At 44.8% G+C, this 20,703-nt stretch overlaps 1 protein-coding gene across 2 annotated transcripts in view; it reads left to right on the forward strand.

Annotated features, from left to right (window-relative positions):
- The first annotated feature begins 19,427 nt into the window (after positions 1-19,427).
- Positions 19,428-20,703, forward strand: part of brd4 (bromodomain containing 4) — a 168,787-nt gene continuing 167,511 nt past the window's right edge. Inside the window, exon 1 of one of the 2 annotated variants that reach the window (XM_060942564.1) lies at positions 19,428-19,507. The gene's annotated coding sequence lies outside the window, so the exon portion shown is untranslated. Of the gene's footprint in view, positions 19,508-20,363; positions 20,697-20,703 lie in introns of those variants that run through there. The other variant, XM_060942563.1, reaches the window with a different exon arrangement.

The raw sequence follows: 20,703 nt of genomic DNA on the forward strand, positions 1-20,703 counted from the left end.
GATGATAAACTCAACATCGGCCAAGACATCATTATGCCAGTGAAGCAATTCAAGGTCCACATTGATGACCCACTTTGGGTCACCGCCGAGTTTAAACAGCTCATTAAATTTCGTCAGGAAGCGTTTATCAAAGGAGATGCCGATCGCTTTCGTCACCTACATAATGTCGTAAATCGCAAACAGAAATCACTACGCAGTAATTATTATGCGTCGAAAGTCAGTAGTCTAAGGGACACTAAGCCCAGTCATTGGTGGTCAGCAGTTAAATGTATTGCGGGGATGGTTCCAGCTTCTGGATCAACATCTTTATTCTCGGACTTGCAACTGGAGGGTTTAAATGATAACTCTAGCAATCTCAAGTGAGCCAATGCCATCAACGCCGCCTTTCTCAAGCCTATGGAGTCCTTTGTTCCTCTTGACGAGACATCACGCCACCCTGATGACCATACTTCCTTTACTGTCACCGAGGCCGTGGTTCTAAAGGCTCTCAAGAAGCTCAACCCTCGTAAGGCTGCAGGTCCTGATCTCGTTCCGAATTGGCTACTACGTGACTATGCTGAAATCCTTGTCCAGCTGATCACCTCAATCCTGAATGGCAGCTTCAAAGAACAAAAACTCCTGTCTTCATGGAAACTTGCTGACATCGTACCCCTGCCCAAGCAGAAACCTGTAGTGGATGTTTCCAAACACCTCCGCCCAATTTCTCTGACACCTGCCATATCTAAGCTAGCCGAGGAGTTTGTTGTTTCTGCCCATGTGGGTCCAGCAGTCTTAAACGTCATTGACCCCAACCAATATGGCAGTATCCCGAAATCCTCTACGCTCTTCGCATTGACGTTGATGCTACACCACTGGTCCAAGGCCACCGATGGATCTGGTGCGGCTGTCAGGGTAGTACTTTTTGACTATCAAAAACCGTTTGATTTGATTGATCACAATTTACTGGTTCAAAAGATCCTTGCTCTAGACATCCCCGGGTGTGTTACTCATTGGGTGATCGATTTCCTGTGCAATCAGAAACAGCGCGCCAAACTATCTTCGGATTGTCTGTCTGAGTGGGGGCCAGTCCCAGCCTGGGTACCCCAGGGTACCAAGCTTGGGCCTTGGCTTTTCATACTCATGATCAATGACCTGAAGGTAGACTCTCTGATTTGGAAGTATGTGGATGACATGATGGTAGCTGAGATTGTACCTCACGGTGATGTTGGAAACGCACAGAAGGCCGTGTCAACAGTCGCTGATTGAACACTGAAGAACAACATGCAGCTAAACGCTGATAAGTGTAAAGAGTTAATTATTGATTTTAAGAAGAACACTCATGATTTCTCCCCTCTTGTGATCGAAGGTAATCAACTCCCTGTTGTAACATCTGCTAAGATTCTTGGAGTTACCATTTCGGACAATCTCAGATGGAACAATCACATACGAGAATGCATTAAGAAAGCGAATAAACGGTTGTTTTTTATTGTTTCATTGAAAAGGGCTAATGTTCCCGTTAAAGACATTCTGGATTTTTACTCTTGTACCATCAGGCCCATATTGGAATACTGTGCCCCGGTTTACCATCATGCGCTTCCAATATACCTAAGCGAGGAACTTGAACTGGTGCAGAAACGCGCAATTAAAATTCTTGCCCCACACTCGTCGTATAGCGAAGGTATCGCCAACCTCGGTCTCACTACACTCAAGGAGAGATGTTCCAACATCTGTGCCAAGTTCTTCACTGCTATCACCAGTGATCCTACTCACAAGCTAAACTGCCTCTTGCCACCAGTTAACTGCTCAAAGTATACGCTAAGACGAAATAGGAACTTCTGCTTGCCGCGGTTTAAAACGGACAGGCATAGAAACACCTTTATACCTGCTATGTGTGCAATGCAGTTTTCATAATAGAGAACATCTTATAGAAATTTTAGTTAATTAAACTATTTTTCAAATTTTAAGATGAAATAGGAATTTCTGGTTGCCACGGGGGGCGGCACGGTGGTGTAGTGGTTAGCGCTGTCGCCTCACAGCAAGAAGGTCCTGGGTTCGAGCCCCGGGTCCGGCGAGGGCCTTTCTGTGTGGAGTTTGCATGTTCTCCCCGTGTCCTCGTGGGTTTCCTCCGGGTGCTCCGGTTTCCCCCACAGTCCAAAGACATGCAGGTTAGGTTAACTGGTGACTCTAAATTGACTGTAGGTGTGAATGTGAGTGTGAATGGTTGTCTGTGTCTATGTGTCAGCCCTGTGATGACCTGGCAACTTGTCCAGGGTGTACCCCGCCTTTCGCCCGTTGTCAGCTGGGATAGGCTCCAGCTTGCCTGCGACCCTGTAGAAGGATAAAGCGGCTAGAGATAATGAGATGAGATGGTTGCCGCGGTTTAAAACGGACAGGCATAGAAACACCTTTATGTGCAGGTATTCTCGGACTTGCAACTGGAGGGTTTAAATGATAACTCTAGCAATCTCAAGCGAGCCAATGCCATCAACGCCGCCTTTCTCAAGCCTATGGAGTCCTTTGTTCCTCTTGACGAGACATCACGCCACCCTGATGACCATACTTCCTTTACTGTCACCGAGGCCGTGGTTCTAAAGGCTCTCAAGAAGCTCAACCCTCGTAAGGCTGCAGGTCCTGATCTCGTTCCGAATTGGCTACTACGCGACTATGCTGAAATCCTTGTCCAGCTGATCACCTCAATCCTGAATGGCAGCTTCAAAGAACAAAAACTCCTGTCTTCATGGAAACTTGCTGACATCATACCCCTGCCCAAGCAGAAACCTGTAGTAGATGTTTCCAAACACCTCCGCCCAATTTCTCTGACACCTGCCATATCTAAGCTAGCCGAGGAGTTTGTTGTTTCTGCCCATGTGGGTCCAGCAGTCTTAAACGTCATTGACCCCAACCAATATGGCAGTATCCCGAAATCCTCTACGCTCTTCGCATTGACGTTGATGCTACACCACTGGTCCAAGGCCACCGATGGATCTGGTGCGGCTGTCAGGGTAGTACTTTTTGACTATCAAAAACCGTTTGATTTGATTGATCACAATTTACTGGTTCAAAAGATCCTTGCTCTAGACATCCCCGGGTGTGTTACTCATTGGGTGATCGATTTCCTGTGCAATCAGAAACAGCGCGCCAAACTATCTTCGGATTGTCTGTCTGAGTGGGGGCCAGTCCCAGCCTGGGTACCCCAGGTACCTGCTATGTGTGCAATGCAGTTTTCGTAATAGAGAACATCTTATAGAAATTTTAGTTAATCAAACTATTTTCTAAATTTTATGAATTATTCAAATGTATTTATAAATTTGTTGTATGTATATTTATATATATTTTTTCAATTGTGTATATATGTCACGCAATTCAGTCATGTGACTGCTATGTGAGTTTTTTTTTAATAAACTATATATCTAAACTATCTATCTTCAACTCTGGGATGTTGGTGGGTTTCCTCACATGAACTGCTCGCTTCAGGTCCTTCCACAACATTTCCATTGGATTAAGGTCCAATTGACTTGGCCATTCCAAAATATTAACTTTATTCTTCTTTAACCATTCCTTGGTAGAACGACTTGTGTGCTTAGGGTCGTTGTCTTGCTGCATGACCCACCTTCTCTTGAGATTCAGTTCATGGATAGATGTCCTGACATTTTCTTTTAGAATTCGCTGGTATAATTCAGAATTCATTGTTCCATCAATGATGGCAAGCCATCCTGGCCCAGATGCAGCAAAACAGGCCCAAACCATGATACTACCACCACCATGTTTCACAGATGGAATAAGGTTCTTATGCTGGAATGCAGCGTTTTCCTTTCTCCAAACATAACGCTTCTCATTTAAACCAAAAAGTTCTATTTTGGTCTCATCCGTCCACAAAACATTTTTCCAATAGCCTTCTAGCTTGTCCACATGATCTTTAGCAAACTGCAGATGAGCAGCAATGTTCTTTTTGGAGAGCATTGGCTTTCTCCTTGCAACCCTGCCATGCACACCATTGTTGTTCAGTGTTCTCCTGATGGTGGACTCATGAACATTAGCCAATGTGAGAGAGGCCTTCAGTTGCTTAGAAGTTACCCTGGGGTCCTTTGTGACCTTGCCAACTATTACACGCCTTGCTCTTGGAGTGATCTTTGTTGGTCTACTGCTCCTGGGGAGGGTAACAATGGTCTTGAATTTCCTCCATTTGTACACAATCTGTCTGACTATGGATTGGTGGAGTCCAAACTCTTTTGAGATGGTTTTGTAACCTTTTCCAGCCTGATGAGCATCAACAATGCTTTTTCTGAGGTCCTCAGAAATCTCCTTTGTTCGTGCCATGATACACTTCCACAAACATGTGTTGTGAAGATCAGCCTTTGATGGATCCCTGTTCTTTTAAATAAAACAGGGTGCCCACTCACACCTGATTGTCATCCCATTGATTGAAAACACCTGACTCTAATTTCACCTTCAAATTAACTGCTAATCTTAGAGGTTCACATACTTTTGCCACTCACAGATATGTAATATTGGATCATTTTCCTCAATAAATAAATAGCCAAGTATAATATTTTTGTCTCATTTGTTTAACTGGGTTCTCTTTATCTACTTTTAGGACTTGTGTGAAAATCTGATGATGTTTTAGGTCATATTTATGCAGAAATATAGAAAATTCTAAAGGGTTTACAAACTTTCAAGCACCACTATACTTAATAATAATTTAAAAAAATTATAGTCCATTGTCCACACTGGATGCTAATTACCCATACAAAAAAGAACAGTAAAGAACTTATAAGAATTTACCACTGTCTTAGTAGTAAATCCTTATAAATATAAGGATAAATCCTTATAAGGATTTATAAATAAATATATATGCCATGTATGATTTACTCCTGAAAGTGGCCCATTTTGCATTTTCCTCATACAAATTTTTTATGAAAATCTAGTATGTATGAAGTGAACATTGTGCATGTTTTTTACAGATAATGTGTATGATGAATTACACCGTCTTTGTATGCTTCATGTAATGTTTGTAGTTTTAAATTATATTTTACAGTTTAAAATGTATATGCCTTTTATATGTAAATCCACACAAACATATGTGGATTTACATATAAAAGGCATATACATTTTAAACTGTAAAATATAATTTAAAACTACAAACATTACATGAAGCATACAAAGACGGTGTAATTCATCATACACATTATCTGTAAAAAACATGCACAATGTTCACTTCATACATACTAGATTTTCATAAAAAATTTGTATGAGGAAAATGCAAAATGGGCCACTTTCAGGAGTAAATCATACATGGCATATATATTTATTTATAAATCCTTATAAGGATTTATCCTTATATTTATAAGGATTTACTACTAAGACAGTGGTAAACTCTTATAAGTTCTTTACTGTTCTTTTTCGTATGGGTATGAACACTTGGTCTGTTGTTATTCCAGAATGTATTTCTTTTAAATCTGAATATTTCTTACATTGCTTTCCATCACATCATAGCTGTTGAATTCTTGACTCTGATTGGTCAAGGAAGTGTCGATTTCCTTTTATTTTTCATTTCCCATAACAGCAGCTCTGATTGGCTGCAAGGTTCATAATACAATACTTTATGGTTTCTATAGTAATCACTCATTCACAGGGACCGATAGATAGATAGATGGATGGATGGATGCATGCATGCATACTTTATTCTTCCTGAAGGAAATTAAGGCATCCAGTAGCTTATATGGCACTTACAAATGTATGTGTGTGTGTGTGTGTGGGGGGGGAGATACCCTTGTAGAAGACAATTGTGAGATGATCACAGATTCTGAAGCAGTATGCATAGTGGAAGTGGTTCAGTAGGGTGCTATGGTAGAACAGAATCTGTATCATGGCAGTAGTGCAAAAAGTGAACAGTGCAGGGATCAACCAGTGTATATTATTACTCTATCTTATACAAAATACAAATACACAATATATTTTAATACAAGAATTTAACAGCAGGAGAAATTAACAATACAAATCCTTTAATACCTATAAGCAAATACTAGAATTAAATGATAAAAACAAAGTTAAAATTCGGAACAATTTTTAAAAAATAAAAAAATATTTAAACGTCAAGTCAAGTTTATTTTTATAGCGCTTTTAACAATAGACATTGTCGCAAAGCAGCTTTACAGAATTTTAATGACTTTAAACATGAGCTAATTTTATCCCTAATCTATCCCCAATGAGCGAGCCTGTGACGATGGTGGCAAGGAAAAACTCCCTCAGACGACATGAGGAAACCTTGAAAGGAACCAGACTCAAAAGGGAACCCATCCTCATTTGGGTGATAACAGACAACGTGATTATAATATTTTTACCAGTTTTAACATGAAGTCTGTTTTGTTGAAGTTATAAACTGTTCATTGATGGAAACTTGAGTGCAAAACTGTTCATGATAACTGCAGTCGCAAAGTTAGCAAGTCAACTGTAGTCCTCAGCCATAAAAGCATTACTGTAAGCATCCAGAGCGTCTTCCAAGTGTGACTTTTGACTGTCTGTATGGGCCGTCTTCTACAGGACCGATGTAATGAGACTCCGACCAGATGTAGGGCACCAGGATGGATCAAGCAGGTCCAAGGAGCAGAAGAGGTCAGCATCTCGATCTCGGGATTGACATGTAACTCAGAGGGACAGACGGGGAGGGGGGAAAAGAGAAAGAGAGAGAAAACACAGGTTGTTAGGTAATGTCAAGATTTACAAGTCAAGATTTAAAAGAAAAAAGTTGTACAGCAAATGCTCTATATTTAACAATTATTCACTGGAGGTGAAGTGAATATTGGTGAATAATAATCAAAACAAGGTTGAGGTTATCATTCACCGATGTTCACTGAGCCCAAGGCAGATAACTGTTTTAGTATCAATACACAGGTGATTTTTTTTCTTTTAAAAATCAAAAATTGTATTCAATATAACTTATTTCAAAAGCAGCATGCAAATATAATAACGGCATGGCACAGACTTGTGTCACTTATCTAGGCCAAGTCACTTAAAATACTCGTCTCGTCTCGTCTTCTTCCGCTTTATCCGGGACCGGGTCGCGGAGGCAGCAGTCTAAGCATGGAAGCCCAAACTTCCCTCTCCCCAGACACCTCGGCCAGCTCCTCGGGAAGAACACCGAGGCGTTCCCAGGCCAGCCGAGAGACATAGTCCCTCCAGCGTGTCCTGGGTCTTCCCCGGGGCCTCCTCCCGGGGGGACATGCCTGGAACACCTCCCCAGGGAGGCGTCCAGGAGGCATCCGAAAAAGATGCCCGAGCCACCTCAGCTGGTTCCTCTCGATGTGGAGGAGCAGCGACTCTACTCCGAGCTCCTCCCGAGTGACTGTGCTCCTCACCCTATCTCTAAGGGAGCGCCCAGCCACCCTGCGAAGGAAACTCATTTCGGCCGCTTGTATCCGCGATCTTGTTCTTTCGGTCATTACCCAAAGCTCATGACCATAGGTGAGAGTCGGAACATAGATCGACCGGTAAATTGAGAGCTTCGCCTTTTGGCTCGGCTCCTTCTTCACCACGACGGACCGGTAAAGCGACTGCATCACTGCGGAGGCTGCACCGATCCACCTGTCGATCTCCCGCTCTATCCTTCCCTCACTCGTGAACAAGATCCCGAGATACTTAAACTCTTCCACTTGAGGCAGGACTTCTCCACCAACCTGGAGAGGGCAAGCCACCCTTTTCCGGTCGAGAACCATGGCCTCGGACTTGGAGGTGCTGATTCTCATCCCAGCCGCTTCACACTCGACTGCAAACCGCCCCAGTGCATGCTGGAGGTCCTGGTTTGAAGAAGACTTAAATACTTTTGTTTTGAAATCGATAAAATAAATCACAATCCCACCTTACCTTTGAATAGTTTTAGACCAAACTTCGTAGCATCTTTAGTGTTTTTAGGAACAGCATTTTCTTTCATCATTTGTAATTTTTCCTCACTTACAGTGACGAAGCAATTGACCGCCATTTTGCTGAGTCGCTCGAGGTGATTATCGAGAAATGATCCGAATTTCTCGACCAATCGGTGTGTGCGATTTTCTATAATCTTAATAATATTTAAATGAAGGTTATTTCACAAATAAGAATGTATTGTTGTTGATATGGTGAAGTTTGTCAGTGTTTGTTTATTTAACATTTATGGAAGGAGTCTCCAGTGTCAGTGCTTCATTAGCGCAGTCAGAGGTAAAGGTGTTCATTTTAAGTCTTGAAGCCTGCGTGGTTTACGCTTTTAGGTTTATCAGGAACATCACAAGCTTCATTTATTTCAAAAGGAAAAAAAAGACAGGCTAGTGAAGGAATGTCTGTTTATAGCTGCTATAATGTAAGTGAGAACAGGAGCTAACTTGTTTCATGGACGTTCCACAACATTTAACACAACTAAAAAAGAGATAAAATGGATGATGTGTCATTCTTTAATTAATAATGAATTATAACTATTGGTAATTATAGTTGTGTTTGGAGAATAAACTACTTCAGGATGTGCTGGTATTGGAAAATAATCAATTTCCGGGTGTTCACACTAACCTCGCTTGGTATTGTTGATAATTTTTCAATAAGTGTGTTTTATCTTCAGTTATATAACAAGATTTATCCATTTATAATGAAATCTATTCATTCCACAATGTTACATTCATCAAATTAGATGTTTTGTACTCGTCTACTTTTAAAAATCAAAGAGCGCCACGTTCATCTTTTTACAAACGTTAATTAATCTCTGTTTGATTTCTGTTCGCACCCAGGATTTGCTCTTCACTGTGATTGCAATGTAATAGTTTTATCCAGCTTTAATACTTAATACAACACACACAAAGAAATCAGATCATGAGAACATCTTTAATATGGAGAAACGTGAGGAAAACGATTTGTCGTGAGAATCTGAGGAGAAAACATGAGACGTTTCTGTGGTCAGGAGAATCTGAGCAGTCAGAGAGCGAGAGAGCGAGAGAGGGCAGCATCCAGCCCAGAGTGACACCTCCATTACAGCTGTGTGACTTCAACCATCTGCCCCTGTCTGTCTGATCCATCTGACCAAAACCAGCCAGAGGGTTACGACTCTCAAACAACTGACACTCAAATGTTCTCCATCGTCTCAATGAGCAATTTAAACATGTACACATGATGCAAAGAAAGAACAGACAAGACAAATGATCTGCATGCCACATTTTAAAGATGATCACAAATGACACATCTGGAGAAAACAGAGGTGGGGTAATATATTGAAATTAAGAAATTAATGAAAGAAATATAAAAGATATATGGGCCTCAAGAAACTCTATTACTGAGTGTGGCGCGGTCGTAAGAAATAAGCTAATAAGTTTTAATTTCTTAGATTTTAATCAGAAAACTGCACTGATATACAGGATTCTGCTAAAAAGCAGAGCAATCCTCTTAACATCCATCCATCCATCCATCCTTCATCCATAACCGCTTATCCTGTGCAGGGTCGCAGGCAAGCTGGAGCCTATCCCAGCTGACTACGGGCGAAAGGCGGGGTACACCCTGGACAAGTCGCCAGGTCATCACAGAGCTGACACATAGACACAGACAACCATTCACACTCACATTCACACCTACGCTCAATTTAGAGTCACCAGTTAACCTAACCTGCATGTCTTTGGACTGTGGGGGAAACCGGAGCACCCGGAGGAAACCCACGCGGACACGGGGAGAACATGCAAACTCCGCACAGAAAGGCCCTCGCCGGCCACTGGGCTCGAACCCGGACCTTCTTGCTATGAGGCAACAGCGCTAACCACTACACCACTGTGCCGCCCTTCTTCTTGACAAGTCACTGAAGGGGGGGGACCTTTAACGTTTTCCCAAAACAAGTCAAACAGTTAACTCCAGAATTATTGGCACCCGTTACAAAGCTGAGGATAAATCATTGTTTAAAATTAGTAATGTATAAGTGAGATATTCATCTATTTATTTGTGTTATGGGTCCTGCCCTGTCTGTTGAGAGGAGGAGCTGTTCATGGTGGGAGGAGCTGTCCATGGTGGGAGGGGTGGCTTGCTGTGGGTGGAGCTTCCCTGCTTGATTGCCAATGTAGCGCATCTGCCCTGATATATAAAGCTCCCTCTTTGTTTCTCTCTCTCTCTTTTTCTTTCTTTCTTGATTTTGCTTTGGCTATATGCCCAAGATGCTGGCACATCTTGGGGTTTTCTTTTTAGTAACTTTATTTCGTTTTAGTTGAATCTTTCTTTTTGGTTTGCATCTCAGGCTGGCAGCTCTTGTTTTTCATGTTCTTCTTTTTCATTTATTTTCTTAGTTGCCTTTGTTAGGTGGGAAAGACTCTGGGTCTGACCTCTCATCTTTGTTATGTTCTTTGATTTGCTGACCAGTCTGTTTGTCGAGACATTTTTTTCCTTAATAAAAGTAAATTTTGGGGTTATATCTTTACAACTCGGCAGCACGGCGGTGTAGTGGTTAGCACTGTTGCCTCACAGCAAGAAGGTCCTGGGTTCGAGCCCAGTGGCTGGCGAGGGCGTTTCTGTCTGGAGTTTGCATGTTCTCCCCGTGTCCGTGTGGGTTTCCTCCGGGTGCTCCGGTTTCCCCCGCAGTCCAAAGACATGCAGGTTAGGCTAATTGGTGACTCTAAATTGACCGTAGGTGTGAATGGTTGTTTATCTCTGTGTCAGCACTGCGATAACCTGGCGACTTGTCCAGGGTGTACCCCACCTCTCACCCATAGTCAGCTGGGATAGGCTCCAGCTTGCCTGCGACCCTGTAGGACAGGATAAGTGGCTACAGATGATGGATGGATCTTTACGACTCTGATTTTCTTTGTTGATTATGGTGGTTTTATCTTTTGTCATGGGCAAGTTAAAGCTATGCCATAACAATTTGTTTATTTTTCATCTAAAGAGGTGTTGCATCACAGCTCTATGATCATTGGTTCGATTCTGAGGTCAGGTCACAGTTTCTGTGTGGGTTTTCCTTGTTTGCATTGGTTTCCTTTGGGTTCTCTAGTTTTCTCCTACCTCCCAAAAACCTGCACCAGCAGGTGGATTGGCTCAGATGAATTGCCCCTAGGTGTGGATGAGTGAGTAAATGTGTGTGTATATGGTGCTCTGTGATGGACCGACATCTCCTCATCTAGGGTGTATTCATTACTTCCTCTCACCAGCATCCTGACCAGGATAAAGAGCTTCCTGAAAGTGAGTAAATGTGTTGGAGGAGGGAAAAAAAATCACCTTTCATTCTTCATCCCATAGACGGCAAGGGCCATGGGGCACCACTGATGACATTTAACAGTCCATCATTGGTGTGTCTAGGGCACTTTAAGCTTGGCAGATTCCATGCTTCTCCAAGTTTGATCAATGGACTATTTAGAGTAGCCAGTTAACTTAACTGCATGTCTTTGGACTGTAGAAGGAAACCCACACAGACACGGGGAGAGCATGCAAACTCCACACAGAAAGGCCCCAGTCGGCTACTGGGCTCAAACCCAGAACCTTCTTGCTGTGAAGCGACAGTGCTAACCACCGTGCTGCCCCCACATTTCATTACCTTTCATTAAAACAAAAGTAATTTTAGTAACAGAAATATCTCTATTGTATAGTTCCAACACAAGGAAACAGATGTTTATTGTTGTACAATTGTAAAAAAAAAAAAAGTCTCATGAATCACAATCTGATGGGATGAAAGGATCGGACAGTTTGGATCAGTGCAACAATTGAAATTATTTAAAGCAGCAATCTCAAACTGGTGTGTGTTTTAAAAAAATCATATTTTTAAACCGATACAGTATGTAAAAACTTTCCATTTCTACAGTATCGTCATCTGTGAATTAAGGTTTGGCCTACAGTTTCAGAACAAAGGTCGCATCTCAGATGGAGGCTACTAAATCATATAGCAGATTCATATCATCAAATATCGAATCATTGCCTTATGAATCATTTGGTATTGTGTGCCTGGAGCCTGAAGTTTACACTCCTACAATCAGGTACATCAAGTTTTAATTGTACATTTGTCCATTTTTACAATTGGGTGCCAATAATTCTGGACGCAGAATGCAGGACACACTGCACTTTAATAAAACTGGATTATGTGAGGATTTATTTAAGTATACAAAAATAATCAAAACAAGAAGATATAGTTTTATTTGAATCTGATATAAATAGTAGTAACACGTTCGAAAAAATAAGACATGAAAGAAAAATATACTCTAAAACTTATTATAAATGTGTCAGGCGATTTTTCTGGATCTCTGTCTGTTTAAGATACAGATAAGAGAAATTTACTGAACCCGCTAACCTAATACTAATCATAAAATAAAGTATAAATCCAGTGTACACTCACTGGCCACGTTATTAGGAACACCCATCCATCCACCTGCTGTTTGATGCCGTTCTCTAATCAGCCGATCCCTCGACAGCAGCACGATGCATCAAATCGTTCGGATACAAATCAAGAGCTTCAGTTAATGTTCACAATGTTCAAACACCAAGAACGGGAAAAATTGTGATCTCAAAGTGTGACTTTCTTTCACTGTAGGTGGCATGGGTGTTGGTTTGAGCCAGATGGACTGGTTTGAGCATTTCAGAAACTGCTGATCTCCTGGGGTTTGTTTTCACACACAAACAACAGTCTCCAGAGTTTACACAGAATGGTGCGAAAAACAAAAAACACTGAGTTGAGCGACAGACAGTTTTGTGGGTGGAAACAAACTCCTTGTTGATAAGAGAGGTCAGAGGAAAATGGGCAGATTGGTTCAAACTTTTTTGTCAGGAAGGATATAGCAACTCATATAATCAGTCTTTACAGCCGTGGTGAGCGGAAAAGCATCTTAGCATGCCATAGCAGGAGCTCACCTTGGGTTCCACTCCTGCAGCCAAGAACAGGAATCTTAGAATCAAGAACAAGTTCCTGTTAAAGTGGCTGGTGAGTGTGTGGATAACCATCCATCATCTGTAGCCGCTTATCCTGCCCTACAGGGTCGCAGGCAAGCTGGAGCCTATCCCAGCTGACTACGGGCGAAAGGCGGGGTACACCCTGGACAAGTCGCCAGGTCATCACAGGGCTGACACAGACACAGACAACCATTCACATTCACACCTACGGTCAATTTAGAGCCACCAATAAGCCCAACCTGCATGTCTTTGGACTGTGGGGGAAACCGGAGCACCCGGAGGAAACCCACGCGGACACGGGGAGAACATGCAAACTCCACACAGAAAGGCCCTCGTCGGCCGCTGGGCTTGAACCCAGGACCTTCTTGCTGTGAGGCGACAGTGCTAACCACTACACCACCGTGCTGCCCCGTGTGGATAAACATTTTCCTGGAAATAAAAATTAAGATCTCATCTCATCTCATTATCTCTAGCTGCTTTATCCTTCTACAGGGTCGCAGGCAAGCTGGAGCCTATCCCAGCTGACTACGGGTGAAAGGCGGGGTACACCCTGGACAAGTCGCCAGGTCATCACAGGGCTGACACATAGACACAGACAACCATTCACACTCACATTCACACCTACGGTCAATTTAGAGTCACCAGTTAACCTAACCTGCATGTCTTTGGACTGTGGAGGAAACCGGAGCACCCGGAGGAAACCCACGCGGACACGGGGAGAACATGCAAACTCCGTACAGAAAGGCCCTCGCCGGCCACGGGGCTCAAACCCGGACCTTCTTGTTGTGAGGCGACAGCGCTAACCACTTCACCACCGTGCCGCCTAAAAATGAAGATGGAATAATAAAAATTTAAAAAATAATAATAAAAACTGTACATGGCCGGTTGAAATTGCTGAATACTAGAAAAGTGGGTTTTGTACAGTTATTAATGAGATGAGATGAGATGAGATGAGACATTGAGAAATGAGATTAGGAGTTCAATTTCAATATCTGCCACTAGAGGGAGACATTGTGTAGCCCAGGAGGGACAACAGTTCAGAAAGACTGAAAAAGTTTTAAATGCACAGTGGACAAATTTATTGAAATTATTTTATGACTAACAAATGAATGACAAACTGTTTAGAGATGAAAACTGAAGAAAAAACAATGCAATAAACACAATAGACTAAAATGTACAGTGATTATGAGATAAAATATCTGTTTATATCCCGGGATAGGGCGGCACGGTGGCGTAGTGGTTAGCGCTGTCGCCTCACAGCAAGAAGGTCCTGGGTTCGAGCCCCGGGGCCGGCGAGGGCCTTTCTGTGTGGAGTTTGCATGTTCTCCCCGTGTCCGCGTGGGTTTCCTCCGGGTGCTCCGGTTTCCCCCACAGTCCAAAGACATGCAGGTTAGGTTAACTGGTGACTCTAAATTGAGCGTAGGTGTGAATGTGAGTGTGAATGGTTGTCTGTGTCTATGTGTCAGCCCTGTGATGACCTGGCGACTTGTCCAGGGTGTACCCCGCCTTTCGCCCGTAGTCAGCTGGGATAGGCTCCAGCTTGCCTGCGACCCTGTAGAACAGGATAAAGCGGCTAGAGATAATGAGATGAGATGAGATCCCGGGATAGAAATGTTTCATGATAGGATAAAGGTGATCAGTTAGAAGAACTCAGTATTGCAGTACCCATTTTTGTGATATGTATTGCACTTAATTCTGAGTTTCCGTTCCTCTAATGGAGGTTCGTATATTCTCAGCATATCCATGTAAGTTTATTCTGGGTTTTCTAGTTTCCTCCCAACCTCCAAAAACAATGCAGTAAATGTATTAGTGACTCTAAATTGCTCCCAGAGCAGCACAGTGGTGTAGTGGAGAGTCATTTCACAGCAAGAAGGTTCTGGGTTTAAGCCCATTGGCCGACGGGGCCCTTTCTGTGTGGAGTTTGCATGTTCTCCCCGTGTCCGCGTGGGTTTCCTCCGGGTGCTCTGGTTTCCCCCACAGTCCAAAGACATGCAGGTTAGGTTAACTGGTGACTCTAAATTGAGCGTAGGTGTGAATGTGAGTGTGAATGGTTGTCTGTGTCTATGTGTCAGCCCTGTGATGACCTGGCGACTTGTCCAGGGTGTACCCCACCTCTTGCCCATAGTCAGCTGGGATAGGCTCCAGCTTGCCCACGACCCTGTAGAAGGATAAAGCGGCTACAGATAATGGATGGATGGATGTTTTCAGCATATCCATGTAAGTTTATTCTGGGTTTTCTAGTTCCCTCCCAACTTCCAAAAACAATGCAGTAGATGTATTAGTGACTCTAAATTGCTCCCAGAGCGGCATGGTGGTGTAGTGGACAGTCATCTCACAGCAAGAAGGTTCTGGGTTCAAGCCTATTGGCCGACGGGGCCCTTTCTGTGTGGAGTTTCCATGTTCTCCCCGTGTCCGCATGGGTTTCCTCCGGGTGCTCCGGTTTCCCCGACAGTCCAAAGACATGCAGGTTAGGTTAACTGGTGACTCTAAATTGACCGTAGGTGTGAATGTGAGTGTGAATGGTTGTCTGTGTCTATGTGTCAGCCCTGTGATGACCTGGTGACTTGTCCAGGGTGTACCCCGCCTTTCGCCCGTAGTCAGCTGGGTGCTCCACAACCTTCCTCAAGCAATCACTGAAGGTGAATTTACGTATTAATTCATCCAATGGCAACAAATGGTGATACAGTGATTGGTGCATGAAAGATGACTGTTTTTTTCTTTTTTTTTATACTTTTTTCAATGCCTGTGAAACATCTGAGCCTCAACCAAAACTTTTAATATGCCCTTGAAGTAAAATATAAAGGATACAGTTACTTATAGTTTGATTCAGTTTCTCACAGATTTATAAATAATTATAATAAAAAAATGTGAGCAGTGAAAGAAATTCTCAAATGATCCTGAAGGACCTTCAGTGGTAGTGTTCAAGGTTAAAATGGTTATTTAATAAGAAAGAAAGAACAAAATGAACCTTTGCACTTTCAATATGTATAAATAACAGAAGTCTGTGAAGTTACTCATGAACTGTTGGTATTGTCTCATCTCATTATCTGTAGCCGCTTTATCCTTCTACAGGGTCACAGGCAAGCTGGAGCCTATCCCAGCTGACTACGGGCGAAAGGCGGGGTACACCCTGGACAAGTCGCCAGGTCATCACAGGGCTGACACATAGACACAGACAACCATTCACACTCACATTCACACCTACGGTCAATTTAGAGTCACCAGTTAACCTAACCTGCATGTCTTTGGACTGTGGGGGAAACCGGAGCACCCGGAGGAAACCCACGCAGACACGGGGAGAACATGCAAACTCCGCACAGAAAGGCCCTCGCCGGTCACGGGGCTCGAACCCGGACCTTCTTGCTGTGAGGCGACAGCGCTAACCACTACACCGCCGTGCCGCCCTGTTGGTATTGTGTAACAACACAATGTAAGAACATGAACAATTTGGATAATCAAAAAAAAGGTCAGCATTACAGCTGAGACGATCGAAAAGTTGCTTAAAACATGTGAAAGAGTTTTGAGGCAGACATAAAAGCAAGCAAAAAAAAAGTTATTTACAACGATTTTATCACAGATTTCTATTTTATAGCACAAATGGTTGCTCTCTATGCCTGAAATAGTTAGTTTTTTTTTTATTTCTGTTTTAACCAAACAGCATATGGACAATTATACAGAACTGTGTGCTGAATGTGGAAATGACCCTGTGTGTCACGCGTCTGTGTTGATAGTACACACATATATTGAAATATCCACACAGAGGGCAGCACAGTGTTGCAGTGGTTATCACTGTCGCCTCAGAGCAAGAAGGTTCCAACCCCATGGCTGATGTGGGCCTTTCTATTTGGAGTTTGCATGTCCTGTCCGTGTCTGCGTGGGTTTCCTCCGGGTGCTCCGGTTTCCCCCACGGTTTAGGATGCAGATTAGGTAAAATACCCAGCCTCTGGGGATGTACAAGCCAGTGCACACTTTGTGACGGTCCCAAGCCCTGATATATTGGGGAGGGTTGTGTCAGGAAGGTAATCTGGTGTTAAACCTATGCCAAATCAAATATGTGGATCATAAATTAGACAATCCGCTGTGGCGATCTCTAACAGAAGCAGCCAAAAGAAAAGGAAGACACACAATATCGACACTGACCCTTTACGCACAGAGTTGCGTCGAGAGCAATGCGTTACGCGTGGACGCCGACCCCTTAGGCACCAAGCTGCGTCGACCCCTTAGGCGCATGGACGCTGACCCCTTAGGCACTGAGCCACGTGGATGCCAACCCCTTAGGCGCTGAGCCGCGTGGTCGCCGAGCAGCATAGACACCGACCCCTTCGGCGCTGAGCCGTGTGGACACCAATCCCTTAGGCACTGAGCCACGTTGACAATGACCCTTTTTGCGCCGAGCCACGTCGACACCGACCCCTTAGGCGCCAAGACCAACCCCTTACGCGTGGAGCCGTGTCGACACCGACACGTTACGCACGGAGCCGCTTCGACACCAATGTGTTACAGTCGGAGCCGCATCAACACTGACCTTTTAAGCGTGGAGCCGTGCTGACACCGATGCGTTATACACGGAGCCGCTTCTACACCGACCCTTTACGCATGGAGCCGCGTTGACACCGAAACTTTACGAGTGGAGCTGCGTCGACATCGACCCCTTATGCGCTTAGCTGTGGCGACACCGACTCCTTACGCGCTTAGCTGCGTCGACACCCACCCCTTACGCGCTTAGCCGCGTCGACACCCACCCCTTACGCGCTTAGCCGCGTCGACATCGACCCCTTACGCGCTTGGCTGCATCGACACCCACCCCTTACGCGCTTAGCCGCGTCGACACCCACCCCTTACGTGCTTAGCCATGTCGACACCCACCCCTTACGCATGGAGCTGCGTCGACACCCACCCCTTACGCGCTTAGCCGCGTCGACACCCACCCCTTACGCGCTTAGCCGCGTCGACCACCCCTTACGCGCTTAGCCGCGTCGACACCCACCCCTTACGCGCTTGGCTGCGTCGACACCCACCCCTTATGCGCTTGGCTGCGTCGACACCCACCCCTTACGCGCTTGGCTGCGTCGACACCCACCCCTTACGCGCTTGGCTGCGTCGACACCCACCCCTTACGCGCTTGGCTGCGTCGACACCCACCCCTTACGCGCTTGGCTGCGTCGACACCCACCCCTTACGCGCTTGGCTGCGTCGACACCCACCCCTTAAGCGCTTGGCTGCGTCGACACCGACCCCTTATGCGCTTGGCTGCGTCGACACCCACCCCTTATGCGTGGAGCCGCGTCGACACCGACCCTTTACGCGCTTGGCTGCGTCGACACCCACCCCTTACGCATGGAGCTGCGTCGACACCCACCCCTTACGTGCTTGGCTGCATCGACACCCACCCCTTAAGCGCTTGGCCGTGTCGACACCAACCCCTTACGCGCTTGGCTGCGTCGACACCCACCCCTTACGCGCTTGGCTGCGTCGACACCCACCCCTTACGCGCTTGGCTGCGTCGACACCCACCCCTTACGCGCTTGGCTGCGTCGACACCCACCCCTTACGCGCTTGGCTGCGTCGACACCCACCCCTTACGCGCTTGGCTGCGTCGACACCCACCCCTTACGCGCTTGGCTGCGTCGACACCCACCCCTTATGCGCTTGGCTGCGTCGACACCCACCCCTTACGCGCTTGGCTGCGTCGACACCCACCCCTTACGCGCTTGGCTGCGTCGACACCCACCCCTTACGCGCTTGGCTGCGTCGACACCGACCCCTTATGCGCTTGGCTGCGTCGACACCCACCCCTTACGCATGGAGCCGTGTCGACACCGACCCTTTACGCGCTTGGCTGCGTCGACACCCACCCCTTACGCATGGAGCTGCGTCGACACCCACCCCTTACGTGCTTGGCTGCGTCGACACCCACCCCTTAAGCGCTTGGCCGTGTCGACACCAACCCCTTACGCGCTTGGCTGCGTCGACACCCACCCCTTACGCGCTTGGCTGCGTCGACACCCACCCCTTACGCGCTTGGCTGCGTCGACACCCACCCCTTACGCGTGGAGCCGCGTCGACACCCACCCCTTACGCGTGGAGCCGCGTCGACACCCACCCTTTACGTACTTTGCTGCGTCGATATGACTGTGTGTAACATGTCTATGTATATGATGAATATTTACCCTATCAAAGAAACATTCAAATATATAAATCAGCTTATGTCATCAAATAAGGTGTTTTTAATTTTTTATTCTTTTAATTATTTTTATTGGCCATTATATTTTTAAAAAAATAAGATTTTCAGAATATTAAATTAGGTTTATGTTCCATTAACTATGTATTTATTATTATTATTATTATTATTATTATTATTATTATACATTTTATTACTTTTATTTGCACAGGCTTCTCAATTTTTCTTTTATTAATTTTTTTTATGAACTGAAAAACGACATGCATGGTCTAAAACATGCTGATGTAAATCCAAACATAAATCAAGGTGAAATAAATAAATATTTTGCTATTTTTAAAGATGTATTTATTTATATATTTATTTCTCAGCTGTCAGCGTCGACCCTTACGCTCGGCATGCGTATGACGTCACCGACGTCTCGAGCTGTTTGTTCTGGATTGTGGGAAAAGAAAAGAGCGCGCGCACCTTGACAACCCGATAAATAAGGTAACTAAAAAAAATAAAACAACACCACAGACAATTAAAACCAATGCTTATCGGTTACCGGCGCGTTTGGGCGCAAAACATAAGAGCGGACGGTCGTGGACGGATAGCGGTCTCGTGGTTTTTTTAATCGCACTTTTCTCGAGCGTCTCGGTCCGGATCGGAGTCGTCGTCGACTCTCGCGTGAGCAGCGGCGAAGAGGGAGCGCGAGGAGCCCGGAGGGAGGCTCTGCGCAGTCTTACCGTGAAACACTAACGAGCGTGAACTAACGGCAGAGGAGAGCTGCGTTTCTTGTTCTCGCTGTGCATCAGCATAGCGTCAGTGCACCGCTTTCGGTTGTTTATTAGCTAGCGTGGCTAAGCTAGCTGCCGTACAACCCTAGGCCATTTTCTCATAGGTAGGTTGCGCGACATGCGTGAAAGCAAGCTACGCAGTTTACGTTGCGTAACCCGGTCCAGACTCGGCGCTCGACGCGTTGCCTTTCCTTGCGTTACGTAAGAAAGCGCGCGGGTATCTTTTCGAGAATTTGAGTGACACTACGCAATATATTTCTACAATAATTACGTAGGCTTATGTTTGTGTTTATCTACACTATAATTTTTTTTTCCTAAAGAATAGTATTTTTTAAAATATTTTGATACACTTCAATTCCAAACTACCTCGTAATAAACTACATGTAGTATGTCAACACAGTTCATTACGCCACAGCGTTCGTTCTTCGTAGTACAGTAGTATGCAGTCAGGATGAATCCCGAATAAAGACACCCTCCCTATCTGAGTGCACTACGTACTCTTTAAGGTATACATCGCCTCTATGTCCTTCGTAGTGCCCTAGGTGTCCGTTTGTAATTCGGCCACCCCTGCCGTGTCAAAAAACGTTAGCCGGGTTAAGCTAACGTTTGTTAGCTCGGCGAAAAAATAAGTACAGAGCAGAGATTGTTGCCGCTTTTTTGTGTTGCTGTGTTATTGTGATGTTTTGACTGCGTTTTGTGTTGGCGCTGGATTAAATATTGAAGATAAAGCTTTATATATATGTGTGTATGTATGCCATTGACCACAAAGTGCTACCTGGGCGCTTGAGAATAAGGACTCCGAGGCTGGAACGCAGTGGTCGCCATTTTGTGCGCTACCCGGAGGACTGGAGAGTGAGAGACAGAATAACGTTTCCAGTTAAATAAGCCGAAATATAATTGTAAGAA

The sequence above is a fragment of the Neoarius graeffei genome, chromosome 16 (assembly GCF_027579695.1).
Source record: "Neoarius graeffei isolate fNeoGra1 chromosome 16, fNeoGra1.pri, whole genome shotgun sequence".
In the NCBI taxonomy this organism is placed as follows: Eukaryota; Metazoa; Chordata; class Actinopteri; order Siluriformes; family Ariidae; genus Neoarius; species Neoarius graeffei.